Raw genomic sequence first — 14,670 nt, 5'->3', positions numbered from 1 at the left:
CTCACCGGTCAGAGCAGAGCCTGGCAGGACTTCTCGTTTGCCTGAGCAAAGCTGAGAAATTGCCAAACCGGGTTTCTAATCCAGAGCTTCGCAGCATCGCCTTGGCCCTTCTTCCTCTGGTGTGGAGGCATCACACAGAAAGAACGCAGGATTGGGAGACTCAGGTGATCATCTCAGTTGCAGCAAAGGTTCAGGGTTACTTGCACCCATCCCTTTTCACTTATGTTTGACAGTTACCTCTGTCACAGGGAGGGACTTGAACCCAGGGCCTTATACATGTAAGCAGGCACCCTACCACTGAGCTACATCCCACCTCTGTTCTTGTTTTAATATTTGAAACGGGGTCTTACTCTGTTGCCCAGGCTCTTGTCAACCTCCTGGCTCAAGTGATCCTCCCTGTTCATCCTCACGAGTAGCTGGCACTGCAGGCACGCACCACTATACCCGGCTTTTGTGTTTGGTTTTAGAGGAACAGGGTCTTGCTACATTGCCCAGTCTGGCCTCGAACTCCTGGGCTCAAGTGATCTTCCTGCCTCAACATCCGTATATCATCAGACAGGCTCACAAATCCCTGACCCCACTAATAATACGTGCTTTTAAAAGAATTTTTAAAAAAATTTTGTTAGTACATGTTTGCAGTACATAATGATCACATTCATTGCAGTGAGTTGTTGGTACGTGTACATAACAATCTCATTTTTACTCCCCCCCCCCTTGCTACTAATACACATTAACAAAACTCTTTCCCCAAATATCTAGCATCCTCTTAATTCAGTGATTTTCCACCTCACCAAAAGTCTGCAGGCCCGACAGTATCAAGGGCTACAAATGCTGTTTACATCAAATAGCGTGTGTTTGGTATCTAACAATAATAATTGCTATTTATCTAATCTCTGATGTGCCAAGCATTATGCTAGGAAGCCCTCATATGTATTATTTAGTCCTTATCCTTCTGTAAGGCAGGTGCTATCATTTTCTTTTATAGATAGGAAATTAACACTTAGCGAAGCAAAGTTGCCCAAGGACACACAGATAGTATAGAGATGAGCTGAGAGTTTGGATCCTGAACTGTACTGGTGATTTTAAAGCAGAAAATATTCACTGTATTCCTCATCTGTGAGCCATGCTTTGGTTGTATTGTATTGTATTGTGTTGTGTTGCGTTGTATTTACTATTGGTAGAGGTTTGAGACTCTCCTGTCAGGAACATGATGGAAGGAAACATTGCTGTCCCCAATTTGTTCTCAATGAAGAAGGGAGACCAACACCTGTTGGGGTGTGAACACATATGAACGAGCATTTTCCGAGGCCGCAGATTTTTCATGCAAGGAGAGCTCACTGACTGGAAAACTTTCTGGTTGGACAATAGACGTTAAGGGTTGAAAACAGAATTCTTTACATTCGCATTGGTCTGGTAGTAGGCGTACCTCTCACAGCAATTGGGGTTCTGTTTTTCCAGGGCTGCCGGTGGCCATTGGGTGACAGGATTATGCATATCTCACATTTCTCCCCTCATTTACATGAAGATTACATGAGGATTTTTTATCTCATTTAGCTTCCTCAATTCACACCCACAGTCAGATACTTTTTGATCTCTAAAGCAATTCCTTTAATAGTTAATCATTCTTCATAGATTCTAAAGTAAATAACTTTGTAAGGCTGGAATATCTATGGTAAGATGATACTTTTACTTATCTTGATGAAAAGACAGACTTAAATGGTAGGGTTTTGTTTCCAAAGATAGATGATGCCTTTTTACTAAAGACTTCCTCGAGGAGGAAGGTTTTCTGGAGCTCTTGAATCAGAATGGGGAAAGAGCTGGGTACTGGAGCAGGGAGCACATTCCCTGCGGACCCTGTCATGGCCCCGTCCCCTGATGTGCCTGGGAATCCACTTTGGATCCAGACGCCCCTTGTGCTTAGAGATCTAGAGCTCCATGGCCCCAGTCTGCGGAACAGTTTGGAACAGTTTGGGCATCAGCTGTCACATTGTGACTCAGTTTGGTGGCTGTGTTCATCCTGCCTAGGCCCAACCGAATGTCGTTTGTCTCATTTTAAGCACGTAAATGCTGTAAGTCATTTCAGGAAGTGTATTTCAATACTTTCTGGGCACACCCTGTTTAATTGCCACACTTACATAGATTCATTCTGTGTTAGCTGTTACAGGTTTCTCAGAATCGAGTTGGATATGACCTCTATGTAGCTACTAAAGGTGGATACCATATGTGAAAATACTCAGAGTCATTTAAAACATCCTATAATTCAAACTTTTGATGACTGCGTCATGTTTTTCCTCCACTTAGTCTAAATAGCCTGGGGTTGCCTGGAGTCCGCTGTCCCCATCACAGGATCCACTAGTCAGGCAGTGGCCACTGTTCAGTCCACAGGTACCGAGGTATGTGTGGTGCATTGTCTCTCATCATTTGCTTCCCGTCTCTGCTCTTCCCCACGCTGATCGTGGTGCAGCAGACATGGTGAAGGGACCATGAGGGGCACTGCTCCAGAGGCTGTCGCTAGAGGAGCCTGGTAAAGACCCGTGGCCTCAATCTGCCACCTTGCCATGGCTCTGGTGCTGAATCCTGCATGTTGACAGTTGATTTCAAAGGTCTCAGAATCTTCTGTCAACAGGATTGCTTTCAGGTGACTTGATTCCCTAGCAACTCATCAGATATGTCACACAGGGTTGGGTTTTCATTTTCATTTCATTGAATTTACTCATAATTTATATGTAAAATGCATTGTGAAATGTGTACTTTACTTTTATAGAAAGTGATGAACAGCTTCTCGTCAGGTGAATCAGGACTCAAATAACTACGTTTTATTATTATTTTTCTTTCTTTCTTTCTTTCTGCTTTTTTTTTTTTTTTGGTGCTGGGAATTGAACTCAGGGCCTTGTGCTTGCCAGGCAAGTACTGTACCACTGAGCTATATTGATACTCAGCTATTATTATTTTTTGAGACAAGTCTCACTCTGTCTGTAGTTCAGGCTGGTCTTGAACTTACTGTGCAGCCAAGGCTGACTGAGAACTCACAGTGATCCTCCTACCTCAGCCTTCTGAGTTCTCTGGTTACAGCTGTGCCTGGCTCCCTTGTATTCTGTTCTGTGGCAGGCTACTGTCATCATTTGGAACTGCAGGGGAGACCAGTCTAGAAAGCAGAGATTAAGACGGCTCCTGCCCAGGAGTTTACCATCTGGTTCATTGTTGTTTTTAATGGGATTGTTTCTATTTTTTGCCACACTGGCAATTGAACCCAGGGGCACCCTTCCACTAATAGCTCCATCCCCAGCCATTTCTTATTTTAAGACATAATTTCGCTGAGTTACACAGACTGGCCTCAAACTCTTATAGATCTTCCTGTCTCTGTCTTCTGAGTAGCTGGGATCACAGGTATGCCTTGCCATATCCTGCTTCAATGGGAAATTTTATTGATGCAATTACAGATTCACAGCTAATCAAGATATGAGACAGAGAAACTAAGTATTCTGTAGTTTATTTCCCTCAATAGTAACATTTTGTAGAACTATAGCGAAGTTCACAATCAGTATATTAGCATTGAGAAAATCCACTGGCCTTTAAGTTTCCTCTGCCTGTCACCCCAGAAATGCCGCTTTGCCCTAGTGTAACCACTCCTTTCTTCCTGCCCAAGCCCTGGCTACTACTAATACGGTGTTTTAAGAGTTATGGTCACTTAAGCATTACATAGGGCAGAGGGCGTGGCTCAGTGGCGGTACACACACACACACACACACACACACACACACACACACACTCCCCAAAATATGTAAAACAGAGTAATGCAGTGTAGAAGATTCAGGAGTGGCTTTTTTCTTTCAGCATAGTTTCTGTAGTTCTGTCGAAGTTGTGAGTCGTGATAATTCTTTGCTTTTATTGCTGAGTAGTATTCTAGGTAGGACCAGGCCATTTCTGCTGTTTGGCTTTTACAAGCAAAGCTGTACTGAACACAGGTTTGTGTGTGAACATACACTTTCATTTCCCTGGACTACGTGCCCAGCAGTATAATTGTAGGTGGTACGTAATTGCATGTTCAGCTGTTGGAGAAACTGCTAACGGTCTTCCACTGTGGCTGGCTACTTTCCTTTCCCACAAGTGTCTGTGTTTGTTTTGAGCTTTTTTGTTTCTTTGGTTTTTTGTTTTTGTTTTTGTTTCTTGAGATGGAGTCTCCTTATGTATTCCAAGGGTGATCCTCCCGCCTCAGCCTCTTGAGTGCTTAGATTACAATAATTTTGTTTCTCTGCTTTAGATTCTGATAGGTGTACAGTGATTTTCTGTTGTCATTTTAATTTGCTTTTTCTTATTTCTTCTTCCCCTCTTTCTAATGAGAGTTCTTGGTTTATTATTTCTTTAACAGTTACTTTGGTTAAAAAAATGACTTTGTAATCGCATCTTTTGGTGCCCCACTCCCTAGGTGAAATCTAACTCTGCTGATGAGCATGTGAGTCCTTTTGCAGTCTGGGCACTGTCTGCTTTCCACCCCCGATCTGGTCACAGCTGAGTGGCCCTGGTCGCAACCCTGAACACCCCATCCTCTCGCACGGCGTTGCTCTGCTGCCTGAGACCCTCCCCAGGCAGGTGATTTCTCATCCTTCCACACTTAGCTGTTAACCTTTTGTGACAGTCTCCCCTTCTCGTGCAGGAAAAGTCAGCAGAAACATCCCCACCTCTACCCCGTTGCCATGCATCCATTTATCTGTTCTACTTTCCTGACACTTCCTGTGCCTGTCAGTGTGCTGTCACTCCTGGCTGTCTCCTCAGACTCAGTCTCCACCATTGGGAATGGCCGAATTGTTCACTCTAGCACTGTCGCCAGTGCCTAGAAACAATGCTTTGCACGTAGTAGGCGCTTAGTAAATACTTACTGAAAGAATGAACGAGGAGGAGAAGATGCACATTTACATGCTCACTTCCTGCCTAGCATGTTGCCTGCTGTACACTGCTCAAGGGTAGCAGAAGTAGATACTGTGGCTCTGTTGATTTTACTGTGCACACCAGGACACAGCGCACTCTTTCTTGTTCTTTGTTCCACCCAGGGTACTGGGGGTCGGACCTACGACCTTACTCATGCTGGGAAAGTGTTTGGTTGGTGATCTGCAGATTCCCACCCTCACCTCCTTTTTTGGTTTTCTTTTTTTTTTTTGGTACTAGGGATTGAACTCACGACCTCACACTTTCCAGGCAGGTGCTTATGCCACTGAGTTAAATCCCCAGACCCCCCACCTTTTTTTTTTTTTTTTTTTTTGGCCTTTTTCCTTTTTATTGGTACCGGGGATCAAACTCACGACTGCCTGCTTGCAAGGCAGGCGCTTATGCCACTGAGCTAAACCTCCAGCCCCTCCCTTTTTTGTTTTTAAGACAGATTCTTACTCTGTATTCCATCCTGGCCTCAAACTTGCAGTGATCCTCCCGCCTCAGTCTCTCCAGTCCTGGGATTTCAAGCATGTGCCACCATGGCTGGCTCATTTTTTATTTTGAGACTTGCTAAGGGACTTGCTAAGCTATCCCCACTGGCTTCAGACTTGCAGTCCTGTGCCTCAGCTTCCCGAGTACCTGGGATCACAGGTGTGCACCACCTTGCCAGTTCTTGGTCTTTAGCTGTCGCATGGCCCTGGATCATGATCCTGTCATGACACTTTGTCCACCTGCCACGTGTAAAAGTAAATACTGTGCATGATTATACACCTTTGTATCCTTGGCCTGAGGATGCCTGGCACACATCAGGGGACTGCATCTGAGCAAACAGCAGTCGGGTTAAATACTGCTTTTATAAGTGTGAGGTCAGAGTCCAGCTGCGTTCTGAGTAAACCAGTGTCCCACTGACCAGGCTTCCGAGAATGCACAGGAAACATCTGTTAATTCTGCAGAGCAGTTACATTGATTGGGAAAATTACTGCTGTTTGCTGAAAAAACGCTGCCTTGGAGAAGAGAGATGGATGGACAGGCCTCACGGGTGCCTGTCATTAAGCATCTTTCCATCTGAGGATGGTAAAAGCGTCCAGTCCACCTGTGGCCTCTGTTCCTTCTTGCAGACAGGAGGGAGGGTTATAAATTCTCACACCAGCCAAAAGTAGATTTTAAGTTTTCTTTTGTCTTTTTCTTTTTTTTTTCTTTCTTTCTTTTTTTTTTTTTTTTTTTGTCTTTTTCCTTTTTATTGGTACCGGGAATTGAACTCACGACTGCCTGCTTGCAAAGCAGGCGCTTATGCCGCTGAGCTAAATCCCCAGTCTTTTGTCTTTTTCTTTTCTTCCTGGGCTACTTGGGATTGAATCCAGAAAGACACTACCACCGAACTGCATACCTAACCCTAATTTTATGTTTAGTTTTTGAGACTGGATTTAACTAAATTTCCAAAGATGACCTTGAACTTGGGATGCTCCTGCCTCAGCATCCTGAATAGTTGAGATTGCAGACTTGAGAGTTTCTTACATAGCACAGATTTTAAGGTATCTTCATATGGTATTCAGAAAATGCTAAGGTAATTGCATCACTAAACAGATAAAAAAAAACTTGTCAGGGGAGATGGCACATGTCTTTAATCCTAGCACTTGGCAGGCTGAGGCAGGAGGATTATTGTGAGTTAAAGACCACCTTGAGCTACATAGGGAGGCCTTGTCTCAAAAAATATTGTAATGTTTGAAGATACTCTTTTTAAATGAAAAATGTACCTGTGTTTTACAGGTAATAAGACTAAAATTGAAAAACTTTGGGCAGTCTATAGGTAGTTAGGAGTTAGCCAGAAGTTACAAAGATGTCCTTGTGAAGGACTTGGTGACATCTTTATGTATATGGGGGAATGATGAGAACGATTCAACTGCAGAAAACTTATTTTCTCTCCTAGGGTGAGTTAGCGTGTAATTATTTCACTACTTGAACATGTCCAAATCTATATAATTTTAGCATCTTTGCTCTGTTATCTCCATACAGCAGATGAGTTGTCAACCCCAGTTTGATCTAAACCAGTGTCCACATGGAAAATACGTGCAAATGTTAAGAAAACTTTGTTTTATTTCACTGCATGACAGAAAATGCCATGTCTTAGCTATTAAGAAGCCAGGTGGAAGCATCCTAGCATTCTGGGCGGCTGAGACAGGAAGATCACAAGTGCGAGCCCAGTCTGGGTAATTCAGCAAGTAGAGACCCTGTCTCAAAATTTAAAACTTTACTGAGGGATATAGCTCAGCATGTAGGCCCTGTATTTATGTTTTTTTCTTTTGAGACAGAGTCTTACTATGCAGTTCAGGCTGCCTTGAGCTCACTTTGTAGCCCAAGTTGGTCTCTCGAACTCACAACGATCCTCCTGCCTCAGCCTCCCGAGTGCTGGGATTACAGGCATGTGCCACCACACCTGGCTCTAGGCCCCGTATTTAATCCTTACTTAGTATTTTAAAACAAAACAAACCCCAAAACAAAAAAGTAAGGCTCTCAGCCAGGTGTGGAAGCCAGGAAGGCCCAATGTTCAAGGTCAGCTTGGGCAGCTCAGCAAAACTGTTTCACAAAATGGAAAGGGGGGGGTGTGACTCGGGCAGAGCCTATGCCTCCCACGTGTGAAGCCCTAGGTCCAATTCCTGACACCCCCAAAATATTAACTAAAAAAGCAGGTGCAATATATGCTTATGAATTTGCAAAGAAACCAGGCGAAAGCAGCTTGTTAGGTTACATCATCCCTTTAAATGTTGGAAACATTAATTTCTAGTTGGCAGGCACTTCCTGCAAACTCACTGTAGTCTGGGAGGCATGAAAGGAGCTTTTTCTTGAAGGAAATTATGTGTCTGCCTTTCAAATGCTCTCTTCAACCAGTGATTTCTCTTCGCGTAGCAAGGTTGAGAATGCTACCCTTGTTTGAATGGCTGGAGTGTATCACAAAAATAAAATACCCTGATACTTTTAAAAGAAGGTATCTCTTTTTTTTTTTAAAGTAAGTTAAAACAGGCTTATCATAGAGAATTTGTACCTGTACCCAATATACCTTGATTCTTTTTCTCCCGTTGTCCTCCCCTCCCCTCGATCCCTTTCCCCACTCCGTATTTACAAAAGCTTTGTTTTCATTTTCCATTTTCTCATTTATTGCTTTTCCTTTTCACCTCCCCCTTCCCTAGTTGTACCCCTTCTTATTTGAACATTTTCTTCCTATTTCACAAGGTCTGTTACACATTTTGGTCCTTACACTTTCTGTTCCTCATACCAGGCCAACTATGCAGTATTTACACAGGTGTGTCTGATTTATTTCACTTCAGAGTGTGTTCTCAAGGTGCATCCATTTACCTGGAAATGGCTCAAGTTTATCCTTTGTTATGGCAGAGTAATACTCCATTGTAGGAAAAACCTACATCTTTATCCATCCATCAGTTGATGGGCATTTGTGCTATTCCTGAGATTTGTATTACTATAAACACAGTGTGCATACATTGCTGTGGTAAGATGCCTTTAGTTTTCTGAGAAAGATACCAAGAAGGGAAATAGCTAAGTCACATAGTCCAAAAGTGGAAGAGGGTTCCTTTTCCCCCACAGCTCCACCAGCTTTTGTGACCGCACCAGTTTTTGTTTGATTTCTTGATGATGGCCATTCTTTCTGGAATCTCAGTGTTGTTTCAATTTGCATCTCTCGAATGACCAGTAATGCTGAACATTTTTTCATGTGTTTATTTGCTGTTTCTGCTTCTTCATCTGAGAAGTGACTATTCATTTCAGATGCCCATTTTGGGATTGAATCTTTAAATTTGGGGGCTGTCTGATTTTTTTGAGTTATATATTCTAGATATTAGTCCTTTGAGGAACAGCTGGAAAATTTTTTTCCCCACACTGGATTGTCTCTTCACTCTGTTGGTAATTTCTCTTGCTGTGTAAAAGCTTTTTAAAGAGATCCCTGTTGTTGATTCTTTGTGATAGTTCCCATGCAGTTGGAGTTTTGTTCTGGAAATCTTTGCCTACATCATTGTCTTCAAGAGTTCTACCCATTCTATTTTCCAGTAGATTCAGTGTTTCAGTTTTAATATTTAGATCTTTCATTCATTTCAATTTCAGTTTAGTGCATGGTGAGAGATAGGGAGTCTAGTTTTGATCTTAGGCATGTGGAAAGCCAGCCCGTTTTCTGAGCACCATTTATTAAAGAGGTTATCTTTCTTCCGGTGAATGTGTTTCACTCCTTTGTCAAAGTTAAGGTGGCTTGGGGATTTAGCTCAGCGGCATAAAGCGCCTACCTTGCAAGCAGGCAGTCGTGAGTTTGATCCCTGGTACCGATAAAAAGGAAAAAGATAAAAAAAAAAGTTAAGGTGGCTCTGTATGTCTACAGTTGTTTCTGCATCTTCTAAAGTGTTCCCTTGATCCTCAGGGCTGTTTTCTGTTTGTTTGTTTGTTTCGTTGGGTTTTTTGTTTTGTTTTTGTCAGCACCATGCTTTTTTTTCCTTTATCACAGTAGCTTTATTGTATAATTTCAAGTCAGGGATTGTGATACCCCTGCCTTGCCTCTGTTGCCCAGAAATGCCTTTGTTATTCTAGATCTCTTCTGGTTCCAAATGAATTTTAGGATTGTCTTTTCTATTGCATGAGGTATGTTGTTGCAATGTTGATCAGGATTGAATGAAATCTGTGTAAGAATTTTGGAAGAGGGGCTGGGGATTTAGCTCAGCGGCATAAGCGCCTGCCTTGCAAGTAGGCAGTCCTGAGTTTGATCCCTGGTACCGATAAAAAGGAAAAAGACAAAAAAAAAAAAAAAAAAAGAATTTTGGAAGTATGACCATTTGCACTGTATTGGTTCCTCCTATCTAAGAGCAAGGAATATCTTTCCATTTTCTGATTTCCTTTTCAATCGCCTTTTTCAGAGTATTGTGGTTTTCGATGTAGAGGTCTTTTATTTCCTTCATTAGATTGATTCCTAAGTATTTCAGTTTTTTGGATGCTATTGTAAAAGGTCTTGTTTCCCTTATTTCTTTCTCAGTGAGTTTGTTATTCATGTACGGGAAGGCTATTGATTTCTGAGTGTTGACTTTGTAGCCAGCTATGCTACTTACGTTATTAAATCCAGAAGTCTTGTGGTGGAGTTTTTGGGGTCTTCTATGTCAAGTATTGTGTCATCGTTAAATAAGGATAATTTAACTTCTTCCTTTCCTATCCTTGTTCCTTTTATTTCTCTCTCTTGTCTAATTGCTCTGGCGAATGTTTCGAGAACTATATTGAATAAGAGTGTGACAGTGGACATGTTTGTCTTGTTCCTGATTTTAGAGTAAAAGGTTTCAGTTTTTGTCCATGATGTTAGCTTTTGGTTTGTCACACATGGATGGCTTTTATCAGATTGAGATAAAGACCATCTATTCCGGTTTTCTGTAGGGTTTTTAATCATGAGCGTGTGCTGGCCCTTTTCAAACGTTTTTTCTGCATCTATTGAAGTGATCACGTGATTTTTGTCCTTGGCTCCATTCGTGTGATGTCATACATTTATTGATTTGCATATGTTGAACCATCCCTGCATCTCTGGGATGAATCCTACTTGATCATAGTGTATAATCTTGATGATTTGCTGCATTCTTTTGGCCAGTATCTTTTATAGAGGATTCTTGTATCTATGTTCATTAAGGAGATTGGCCTGTCATTCTCTTTTTTGGCTGGGTTCTTCTCTAATTTTGGTATTGGGTAATACTTGCTTCCAGGAATGAATTTGCAAGTATTGCTTCGGTGTTCAATTTCATTAAAGGAGTAGCTACATTAAGTCTGCTCTAAATCTCTTGTACAATTCAGCAGTGAATCTGTCAGGGTCTGGACTTTTCTTTATTTGTAGGGGTTTTAATTATGTCTTCGGTTTCATTGACTGACACTGGTTTATTTAGAATTTTTGTATCTTCTTGATCCAGCTTTGGTGATTCACATGTATCTAAGAATCTATTCTTTTCTTCTGTATTTCTATCATATTAGAATACAGGTTCTTGCTGGGTGTGGTGGCGCATGCCTGTAATCTCAGCACTTGGGAGCAGAGGCAAGAGTATAGATAGTTGCAAGTTCAAGACCAGTCTGGGCTGCAAAGTGAGCACAAGGCAAGCTTGCACTGCAGAGTGAGACTTTGTCTCAAAAAGACAAAATTTTAAATAAATAAATATAACACAAATACAGGTTTTCAAGTGTAGGTATTGATAATCTTTAGGATTTGTTGTGATTTCATATACTTTATTCCTAATGCATGGATTGAGTCTTCTTTCCTTTTTCTTTTTCTTTTTTTTTTTAAGGTTGGCTGAGAGTTTGTTTTTTTGTTTTGTTTTTAGTTTGTCAGTTTTACTTAATCTTCCAAAGAACCAACTCTTGGATTCATTGATCCTTTGTATTGTTTTCTTAGTTTCCTTGACATTAATTTCTGCTCTGAGTTTTATAATTTCCTCCCTTGTAAGAGCTTGACTTGTTCTTCTTTTCCTAGAGGCTTGAATTTCAACACTAAGTTATTTATTTTAGTTTGCTCTGTTTCCTGAGGGAATTCAGTACTCATAAGTTCCAGTATGTTGTATTGGCATTATCGTTTATTGTAGAAACTAATTTCTTCTTTAATTTCATATGTGACCCATTGGTGGTTTAGGAGCTTATTGTTTAATTTCCAAGTGTTTATGAAATTCTTGTGATTTGTTTTGCCATTGATTTCTAATTTCATTGCACTGTGATCTGATATATGCATTAGATAGCTTCAATTCCTTTGTGTATTTTTTGTTTGTTTGTGCTGGGGATCAAACTCAGGGCCTTGTGCATACAAGGCAAGGACTCTACCCCTGAGACATATCCCCCGCCCACTTTGGCACATTCTTAAGTGTGGTGTATGAACTAGTGTATGGCCTATTTTGGACAACATTCTATGTGCAGCTGAGAAGAATGTATGTTCTGCTATTGTGGGGTGGAACACTGTAGATATCTATGAAATCCCATTTGTCTAGGAGTTTGGTTCAATTCTAATATTTCTATTGTTAATTTTTTATTTAATTGATCTATTTGTGATCTATTTGTAAAGGTCCTCCTTTACAATTGTATTAGTGCTTATTTGATTTTTGTATTCTTTAATTTTTTTATATAGTTGGATGCACTGATATTTGGTGCATGTATGTTTATGATTGTTATCTCTTCCTCTTGCAAATAGAATAACTACCCCTGCTTTTTTCAGGGTTCCTGTCATGTGGAATATTGTTTTTCATCCTTTGACTTTCAGTCTATGAATTTCTTTTTGAATTTAAATGTGTTTCTTATATGTATAGTATTGTTGGATCTTACATCTTAATCCATTCTGCCAGTTCTTTCTTTTGATTGTTGAATTCAGACCATTAATATTGATGATTACAGCTAATATGTATTCCCTTACCTTGTATTGTTTTCCTGTTTCTGGCTCCCTTTCTTTCGTCTCTGTTTAATTGCTTGCCTTACCTGATGAATTCATTCTCTGGGGTTCATGGAGTTGTAATCCTCATTCTCTCTTTCTAGAATGTCCTTGAAAACGTTTTGGATGGTTTGGTGTTCATGAATTTCGTGAGGTAATCTTTGACATGGAAGTCTCTTATTTCTCCATCAATTTTAAAGATAGTTTTGCAGGGTACATCAATCTGGTGGAAGGTTGTTTTCTTTTAGGGCTTTAATACTTCACTCCAAGCTCTCCTTGACTTAAGAGTTTGTGTTGAGAAGTCTCCTGTGATTCTTTGCTTTATAGGTGAATTTGTTTCTTTTCTCTAATAGCTTTTAATATTCTGTTCTTGTGTTGAATTTCTGGGATCTTGGTGTAGATTTTTTTTTTTTTTTTTTTTTGTACCAGGAATCGAACTCACAAATTTGCACTTGCCAGGCAGGTGCTTATGCTACTGAGCTAAATCCCCAGCCTGTTGTAGATTTTATTATGGCTATTTGGGGTTTTATATGCCTCACTTATCTGTATGTCGAATTCTTTTTCTTTCTCTTTTCTTTTTTTGAGACAGGGTCTCGCTATGCAATTCAGGCTGGCCTTGAGCTCACTTTGTAGCCCAGGCTGGTCTTGAACTTGCAGAGATCCTCCCGCCTCAGCCTCCCGAGTGCTGGGATTACAGGCGTGAGCCACCATGCCTGGCTGTCAAATTTTTTTTCACTGCTTGGGAAATTTTCTGTCATGACTCTGTAAACAGGTTTTTAATGTCATTTGTACAATCTGCTTTTTCTTGGCTCATTAATCTTCTGTTATTCTTCTTTGCATCATCTAGCAGCTGTTGGATCTATGTTTTTGTAGTCCGTTGCTCTTTTTAAGAAATCTTTCTTTTCATGATCACTAACTGCAATCTTGTCTTTTATATCTGAGATTCTATCCTCAAACTGGCTCATCCTGCTGTGTACATTTCCAGTGGAATTTTCTATGTCATGTGAATCTGTTTCATGGATTCTGTTTCTTTCCTGTGTTGAGGGTTCATTGTTTTCATTATTTTCCTAACTAAGCTCCTCTATTTTTTCTTTAATCTGTATCTGCTCTAGAGTAACTAAGCATGTCTTTCATGACGGTCACCATCTCTGTGGTTATGAGAAATTATTTCTGATTTGATTTGTTTGCAGAACCTCATTTATGTGCTTTTTTAAATTTTAGTTCCTAGGTTGCTGCTTATACATTGCCTATGGTGAAAAGCTTTATTGCTCGTATTTAAAACCCTTCAGAAATGGCCACTTGCTGGAAGTATCTACCAACTATAGCTGGCTTTTGTATTTTGAGTCTATTGTGAAATCCTACCTCTTCAGTTTACTGGGGATGAGAAGTTGCTGTCTACTTTGTCCCACTTGGTTCTTTGGTATTAGTCTGTAGTATTGTTTTTTTTTTTTTTTTTTTTAATTTTAAAGAGATTAAGACAAAAGAGGGCATAACAAAGCAGATCAGAACAGAGCAATGTAAGCAACACAGTATTTCACCACAAGACAACCCGTAATTAACAGTAACTACCATAATGTCTCTTTCTTTGAAATAGTTGAGCATAACTTCATATACAATAGTATGAAACATAATAAAATAGTATAAAACTATTCAAGAGAATGAAAGTATTACAGGGCACTCAGAACCAAATAACAGAGAACGAACATTGGCTACTATATTATCTCATTTTCTGTAGAAAATTTGTTTATGATAGGATTATTCCCAAAAGATGAAAAGTATTTCCAAAAGATGAGAAGTATAAAACAAAAAGAGGCCTTTATTCTGAAAACATGGAGAGAGATGACTGGCACCCCGGCCAGAGGCCACTGAAGTCTGGCGATCTCTCTCGGGGACACATGGCGTGGGGGGATATAAGTAGCCTAAGCTTAGGGCAGTGCCCTTAGGCCATTAGAGATGCACAGGTATTTCCAGGGGCAGATTCCGAAGGGTGAGGGGATATAGGGTTACAGGTAAATCCGTAGGGGCAGGGGAGACAGGAACTCCCTGATTCTGGCTGAGGCTTTTTCTGGCTACAGTGTCGGGTCTGGGCCAACAACCCTTTCAGTTTATACTATCACATATAATAAAATCCAGTAAGATACAATATGATAGAACCAATGGAAACAGAAGAACAGAGTAAGATGATATTAAATCAGCACTGGCTATTGTAATGTCTTGTTTTCTTCAAAATAGCTGTTCATACTATTACAGATAATAAAATCAAACAAACCAGGATAAAATCAGTCCCGCTAATGAATGCAAACATTATAAGGCTTCAA

At 40.5% G+C, this 14,670-nt stretch overlaps 1 protein-coding gene across 6 annotated transcripts in view; it reads left to right on the top strand.

Moving 5' to 3' along the window:
- Nucleotides 1-14,670, top strand: part of Fgd6 (FYVE, RhoGEF and PH domain containing 6) — a 102,033-nt gene that overhangs the window by 17,474 nt on the left and 69,889 nt on the right. The gene's annotated exons all lie outside the window — the stretch shown is intronic.

This window comes from Cavia porcellus, unplaced genomic scaffold (assembly GCF_034190915.1).
Source record: "Cavia porcellus strain 051 isolate PalLab524CR breed Dunkin Hartley unplaced genomic scaffold, mCavPor4.1 scaffold_8, whole genome shotgun sequence".
NCBI lineage: Eukaryota > Metazoa > Chordata > Mammalia > Rodentia > Caviidae > Cavia > Cavia porcellus.
The sequence above is the reverse complement of the archived record's forward strand: the minus strand, read 5'-3'. Positions and strand labels throughout refer to the sequence as shown.